The sequence below is a fragment of the Panthera pardus genome, unplaced genomic scaffold (assembly GCF_024362965.1).
Source record: "Panthera pardus isolate Hobbes unplaced genomic scaffold, ASM2436296v1 HiC_scaffold_2, whole genome shotgun sequence".
Classification (NCBI taxonomy): domain Eukaryota; kingdom Metazoa; phylum Chordata; class Mammalia; order Carnivora; family Felidae; genus Panthera; species Panthera pardus.
Genome location: NW_026526765.1, coordinates 97938807 through 97946320, shown reverse-complemented (window position 1 = coordinate 97946320; position 7514 = coordinate 97938807).

Sequence of the window (7514 nt, the reverse complement as noted above, 5' to 3'; positions counted from 1 at the left end):
CAGGGAAGATGGGGTGCCGACATGACACAGGTGTTACAAGACCCCTGGGAAACCAGACTGAACGCCCCCGTGCTCTCACCATCTATGTTGATTTCAAATACCCTTTAGACTTACCTGAGTCAGAACCGCCTCCTCGGTTTGGAAAGAAAGGATCTAATTCACTGTCATTTTTACACAATAGAGACCTCCACAAATTATAGCTTTTTGGTCTTTCAGCCACAAAGGAAACAGGGACTGTAACTGGGCCATCAATAATCCCCCCTGTGCAGAGGAGGCGGACGTATAAGCAACAGAAGGTGCCTGAGATTTCACAACTTGATTGCTTCCTCAGTAATCTTTACTTGGCTGAGTTAAATGTAAGAGTTGTCGTGCCCGTGGCTTCAGAGCCCATTTTGAAAATGAGATAATGCATCTTCAGGGTGGGAGAGAGAGTCCTTTGTCCCTCCTGTCGTATTTTATGGCATAACAACAGAGGCTCTACAGAGTAGCTGGGGCGGGAACGGGAGCCACTTCTAGGGGCCGCTTTCTTTCTGAGATAGCAAACTGTCCAAGCCACATGCAGCTTCCAGTTCCCCTTCCAAAATGCTAGAGGATGAGCTATGGCAGGGCAGATGCAGCTCAGGTTCTGTTAAAATCAAGAGCTCTTTGCATGTCCACGTGGGGCTCTCTGGTCTGCAAACTCCCAGTGTCACTCACCAGGTCAGAAGCCATTTAGCTCGCTCCTGCTCCCGTGTCACCTTCCCTAATAGAGTCTGAGCCACGGTAGGAGGCCACCTTGTTGATGGACACCCTAGAGAGAAAATTACAGGGCCACGAATGTGGAATGAAAGCTCCTAGCTAGACAATGCTCCCAACACAAGGAAGTTTGGTCTTTGAATTATATATTCATCCCAGCTTTTTACACGTCAGGGAGAAAACAGATGCATATTGCACTTTTTTGCTGAAGAAAGATCTTGAGTGGGGCCTGTGGGTGTGTATGCCCACTTTGCCTGGAAACTTCTTCACTAATACAGGGAAATATGCCAATCCCCTTCTACGAAAGGAAGGGGGGTGCAATTAATAGAAGGCACCAGAAACAGAGGAAAGGAAAAGAAGATATGTATATGCCTTAATGTGAAGAGGCAAATGGAGATAAAAACAGCTTGCGTGTCAGCACCCTAGGATTCTGCTGCCACCTGTTGCTGGCCTGCTTTCCCTAGAGCATTGCAAGGCACTGGTGGCAAACACATCTATTTCCACCCAGAGTCATTTTTCCTTTGTAAATCAGAGAAGTCTGAGAGCTAGAAAAGACCCAGCAATCTCCCAATCTAGCGTTTCCTAAATTCTCCTGTAGAGCAGAGTCATTTGTGAGGTCCACCCTGGACTTTGCCAGCATTTCTGGAGCACTGGCTGGGCTCTGTCTGTTGAGCAAGCTCCCTTCTCATTCCTCAGCTTCCACGGGTCTCGTGACCCGCCTAGTGCAAGTCTGAATTTTACAAAGGAGGAAGCTGAGGTCCACAGAAGTGACACACCCCAAGGCACAGCAGAGCGGGGACTGAGCTCAGCTCTGAAGCACATTAAAACTTAATCTCACTTAATTTCCATGGTAAGTAGGCACAGATCTCACAGTGTGGACTTCAGGGCTACAGAGTTGCAGATTTACGTTGTTTACAGCAGGAGGCAGTTTGGATCAACGCCCCTCCCTGTTCAGTCTGCAGCAAGAAATTCTTTACCAAGCTCCTAACAGAAAACAACTCTGAAAATTCCTGATTAGTACGTCAGCTGAGGTGACTTGAACTTTATCTTTAGCTCATAACTCTATTGAACATAACAAATCTCTGTTCTATTGATCACTGTGTCTGACTCACCGCTGATACATTTTTTTAATATTTATTATTTATTTTTGAGACAGAGAGAGACAGAGCACGAGTGGGGAGGGGCAGAGAGAGGGAGACACAGAATCCGAAGCAGGCTCCGGGCTCCGAGCTGTCAGCACAGAGCCTGATGCGGGGCTCGAACCGATGCAGTGCTCGAACTCATGAACTGTGAGGTCATGACCTGAGCCAAAGTCAGACGCTTAACCGACTGAGCCACCCGGGTGCCCCTCACCACTGATATTTTTGAGCAATTGTCTGAAGTATGCTTGAAGTGAAGGGGGGGATCTAGGGAGAACAGAGTTTGTGGTCCTACAATATCCTGGCATACTACTGGTCTGGGGAATGCTTTAGGAGTCCACTAGAGGAGATATTTAAAAAAAAAAAATACAGTGTGGCAGGCTTTTTGTGGAAATTGATACCCAAGTTATTTCAGGGGCAGCTTTGAGAGCTGGACAGGGATGTGTAAAGTTCAGAGCTTCCTTGCCTGAAGCTGTCAGCAGGCAACTGACTGAGATCTGCACACTTACAAAAATCATAAAAAAGCAGAGTAAGTCTGATTTATCTTTAAAGGGGCCTCTTTGAGTCCCTTCAGTGATGATTTGTGATCTGTGATGGAGAAACAGTTGTAGACTCAGTTATATTAATGTGTTTTCTGCCTAAGATGTTAGTTTAAAATCTTTCTTTCTCTTTCTTCCTTCCTTTCTTCCTTCCTTCCTTCCTTCCTTCCTTCCTTCCTTCCTTCCTTCCTTCCTTCCTTTCTTTCTTTTGGTACAAACCTATAGTTTCTGCATTTATCCTTAGTAGAGTCAAAAGAATCCCCAAACTTACAGAACTTAAATTGATGTTAACTTATATTTTTGCACATAGATAATATTCCATTTGTGGACTTGAAGTGAGGTCAAGAGGCTGTTCAGAAGTCAGAAGGAGTGGGTTTGAAACCTATGAACCCACTGGTTGCACATAAAGAGTAAGACAAGAGAGACAAGCAAATCCCCAATTTACAGGGTACTTGTGCTTTTTGCGGAGACAGTGGCATTTCATGAGGAGTGATTTGTGCGAGGCTGGAAAGCCCTCCAAACCCACACTGATGCCTTAAACTCAAAGTAATTTATTCCCTTTATGGTTACATACTCTGAGCTCCTCCTTGGCAATTCCATTAACTCCTGAGAGAGGAACACAGTCCTTAGCTACACTGTGTCTGTTTCTCACGCAGAGAAGGAGTAGAGGCGGGGACCAGCATGGGTTGAATTCTGTTTTGTACCTGGAAGAGATATAAAGTTTCCAGCATATTACCTCAGTAGGTCCTCTCAACAACTCAGAGAAGTAGGTGGGATTATCACCCCTTTACAGATTATCCCCAGACACAGGAAAGTGAATAAATTGCCCTGAGTTGCACAGCTAGAAGGTGGCATTGTTTTAGTTAGCTGAGCTTAAACAAAACCCATTTATTTCTCGCTGTTTTGGAGTTTGGGAAGGCCAAGATCACGGTGGTAGCAGATTTGGTTCCTGACATGGGCCTACTTCCTTGTTCATAAATAGCTGTCTTCTGTCTCCTCCCAGGTCCAGGGGGAGAGAAAGCACGCTCTGGTCTCTCTTCCTCTTATAAGGACACTAATCCGTCATACAGACCCCACCCTCGTGACCTCATGTAAATAATCACCACCCAAAGGCCCCACCTGTAAATACCATCACATTGGGGGGGTAGGGCTTCAACATATTAATTTGGGGGGGGATAAAAACCTTTTATTCATAGCAGGTGTCCTTACTTCCAGCCCCCTCGTGTGGTTCAACCATGGCATGGATGAAGCAGTGCTGTAGAAAGGACGAGATGGGTAGGGAATCTGAGAACACGAGTTTTGCGATGGGGAGGCCACCAGCTGTGGGAGCCTGATACCCAGGGGCGAGGTGCAGTCGTGAGAACAAAGAAAGTATCTTTTCTTTCCTTTTTTTTTTTGTACACCTAAGTCACAGTGTAAAATTTGACTCCAGCATGTACACACCCTCATATTCACACATACACACGTGAAGAGAGATACAGAGAAATAGGATTCCAGCCTATTGACAACAGTCATCTCTAGCTGGGGAAATGATGAGTTATGTTCTCTTTTTTTATTCATTTGTAGTTTTATATGATTTATACCAAAAGTCCTCCCAGTATATCGGCTGTTTTTCAGAGGCCACGTGTATTGTGTCCGCATATCTCAAAACAGTGAGTTGTAAAATCAGGCATTTAATGTTAACTCTTTTTTTTTTTTTTTTGATTGATTTTATCTTTTTTTTTTAGCTTTTTATTTTCTTTGTTAATTTTTAATGTTAACTCTTTTTGTTGTTCTTCTCCCCTCAGATTGGTATGAGTTGCTCTAGTTCATTTGTTCTTTGTACAGAACTGACTAGTTCTTTTGATATCCTATAGGCATAACCTAAGTAATATAATTCAGTTAAGTTGGAAAATAAGCGTTTTTCTGAGATGTTTCCCTCAGCTTTCAACAACATGAGGTTTTATGCCTTTATAGTGACCAGACAGAACTGAAGGTTATTTATTGAAACTCTCTTTAGAAAAATAAAGCCCCACTGAGCTTTCCACTCTTGCCATTCCATAGATGAATGCTTCATCATTACCCTTTTCAAAGAAAAGCCATTTATTTATTCATCAAAGTTTTAAAATAAAAAGGAAATGAAGCTAGATTTTTTTTTGTTGGTGGTGGTAGGATTTGGGAAGAAAGAGTTTAAAAATCGGCAAAAGAAAAGCCTTTAATGAGTCTTTGTAATATTTAAGACTTAAACAAAGCAACTCAGTACCAGTGGGAGCTAAAACTAATTAGAAATCAAAATTATATTCGCTTCATCAATATTAAATCCAAGAGAAAACAAAGAGGAGCTTTCGTAATTAAATTTAATTTAGTGTAATAATCTTAGTTCCTGCCATTTGCAACCGTGGGAGTTTTCTTCAAGAGAATGTTTAAAGATGTATTTTGTAAAGAGTCAAGCGCTCGCTAAATTTTGTGTACAATTGAGATGATTGAAAGGAGAGAGAACAGAGAGCATCAGAACAGAGAGATGAGGTGAGATCCACGCAGTTGCCCAAGACCTGCGTCCTTGGTGGGATGACTCAGAGAAGCCAGGCGAGAAGCCTGAGGTCAGCTGGGTCCTCAGGGTTAGGCTTGCGCTCTCCTCTCAGCTGCTTTGCTGGGCAGTTTTGACTCCCTCAAGGGACCACAGGAGAGGAGAATGTTGTCCCTAGTGGGGTGTTTCCCTGACGGGAGCAGTGAAGCAGGGAGAAGCCTACAGAGTGCCAGTCAGCCTCTTCTAGAAGGAGTGGAACAACTCTGGGGGCTTGGGGAGCCTCCCCTGGACGGCTTGAAGGCACCTCAGGGTGCTGAGTAGCTGCCAATCTGATCATATCTGGGCCACTTGAGCCTTGGTATGTAGTGACTCGCCCTCTCAGCACACCCCAGGCAATGTCACTGTGGATAGGAAGGAGCAGTTTCCTGTCACGCAGGTGGCACTACCATCTCCTGAACTTTTGCTGCAGGGCAGACCCTGTATTAAGCACTTTTCAAATATCTCCCTCGATACTCACAACCTTAGGGAAGAGGAACTGTTGTCCCCATTTTTAAATAATACAACTTGTCAGTTGTCCTTTCTTCATGGCCACATCTTTCTTTTTACTGTAGCAAAATATACATTAAATGAAATCTACCACTTTTAACCAATTTTAAGGATACAATTCAGCAGTACTACAAACATTCACCTTGTTGTGCGGCCATCACCACCATCCATTTCCTGAACTTTTTCCTCTTCCCAAACAGGAACTTTACGCCCATTTAAGCAAACTTCCTTCCCTGCCCTCAGGCCCTGTTAACCACTATTCTACTTTCTGTCTGTATGAATTTTCCTATTCTACGTACCTCATATAGGCAAAATCATACAATGCTTGTCTTTTTATGTCTGGCTTATTTCCCTTAGCGTAGTGTTTTCAAGGTTCATCTGTGTTGTAGTATCCCTGTTTTGTTTTGTTATTTATTTATGTTGCCCACCCCACCAAATAATCATCTTTGCATTTTTGTTTATTTTTTAGTTTTTTTAAATGTTTACTTATTATTTTGAGAGAGAGAGAGGAAGAGCGTGAGCGAGGGAGGAGTGAGAGAGAGAGAGGGAGACACAGAATCTGAAGCAGGCTTCAGGCTTTGAGCTGTCAGCCTGTATATTCAGGTGGATTCTCCTGGGATGATTTCCAGTGTGTCCATCCTATATCACCTCCGTGGCCGAATGACTTACCCTTTTATCCTTTTATGAAGTGAAAAGATAAATCTTCCATAGTTATGCTGTATTTTTCATTCTCATTTTTATGGATCATGCCAACTTGTATTGCGTCTGAAAAGCAAACTAGCTTATTGTTCAGTGAAAATGTAGCATCTGATGTGTGGCATAAGAAAAGAAACATACCAGGGACTGAAAATTCACCTTCAGGAAGACTTTCACCTTGAAATTTGATGATATGTGGAACAGATGTTTTAATTTACCTATGATAATTTGCATAATCAATTTAACATGTGGTTTATCAAACCTGCCAAAGAGCAGGTGACAATATGGAATTAATATGATCGCTAATTTGACACATCATTGAGATTAATTTGACCTTTCCTGCTCTCAAAATACCCAGAGGTCTTCACAGACAGGCATGTTGTGCTGTGAGATGCCATGTGTAGCAATCTAAAATCCATCATTTAGCCTCACAAATAAAGCAACCCCTTTGTCAGTCTGCCTCATGGTTTTACTCTTTTCCTTTCAGGCTCTCTTCTAAATTGAAAAGAAGGCAATGAGTGAATGCTGGGGGAGGCATCCAATTCTGAGTGTTCATGACTTTATGAAGAGTAATTGATTTATTTCTCCTCCAAAACTATGAATGGTATTGACGTGTCCCTGCTCTGTTCGTTTAGTCTTGATCCCAGACTCAAAGAGCTATTACCTTTAAGAATCCGTGGTGACAATCCATTTCAGACTTTAGCTTTAAATCTAGAGAACCAAAGTAAAGGACTTTAAATTATGCATTCATTTAATTACCAGTAGTAAATTATTAGAAGCAATAGAAATGTTCACCAATAGGGGTGTCTGCGTGGCTCAGTAGGTTAAGCACCCATCTCCTGATTTCAGCTCAAGTCATGATCTCACAGTCGTGAGATAGAGCTCCATGCTTAAGATTCTCTCCCTCTCATTCTCTCTCTCTCTCTCTCTCTCTCTCTTTCTCCCTCCCTCTCCCCCCTCAACCCCCCCCCGACTTGTATTCTCTCTCTCTCAAAACTACCCAAAAAATCAGGGTCATCTAGGTGGCTCAGTCAGTTAAGCGTCAGACTCTTGATTTCGGCTCAGGTCATGATCTTCGGGTTCTGAAACACATCAGGCTCTGGGTTAACAGTGTGGAGCCTGTTTGGGATTATCTGCCCCTCGCCCGTGTGTGTGCTTTTGCTCACTCTCTCTCTCAAAATAAATAAATAAAAGCTTAAAAAGAATAAAAAAAGAAATGTTCACCGATAGATGATTGATTAAATAAAATGTCATGCTGGTAGAATCCTTTAGCATTTAAATGATGTGAGAAAAGTATATTAATAACATAAAAACCTGTTTATAATATATGACATGAAGAAATCATACTGCAAA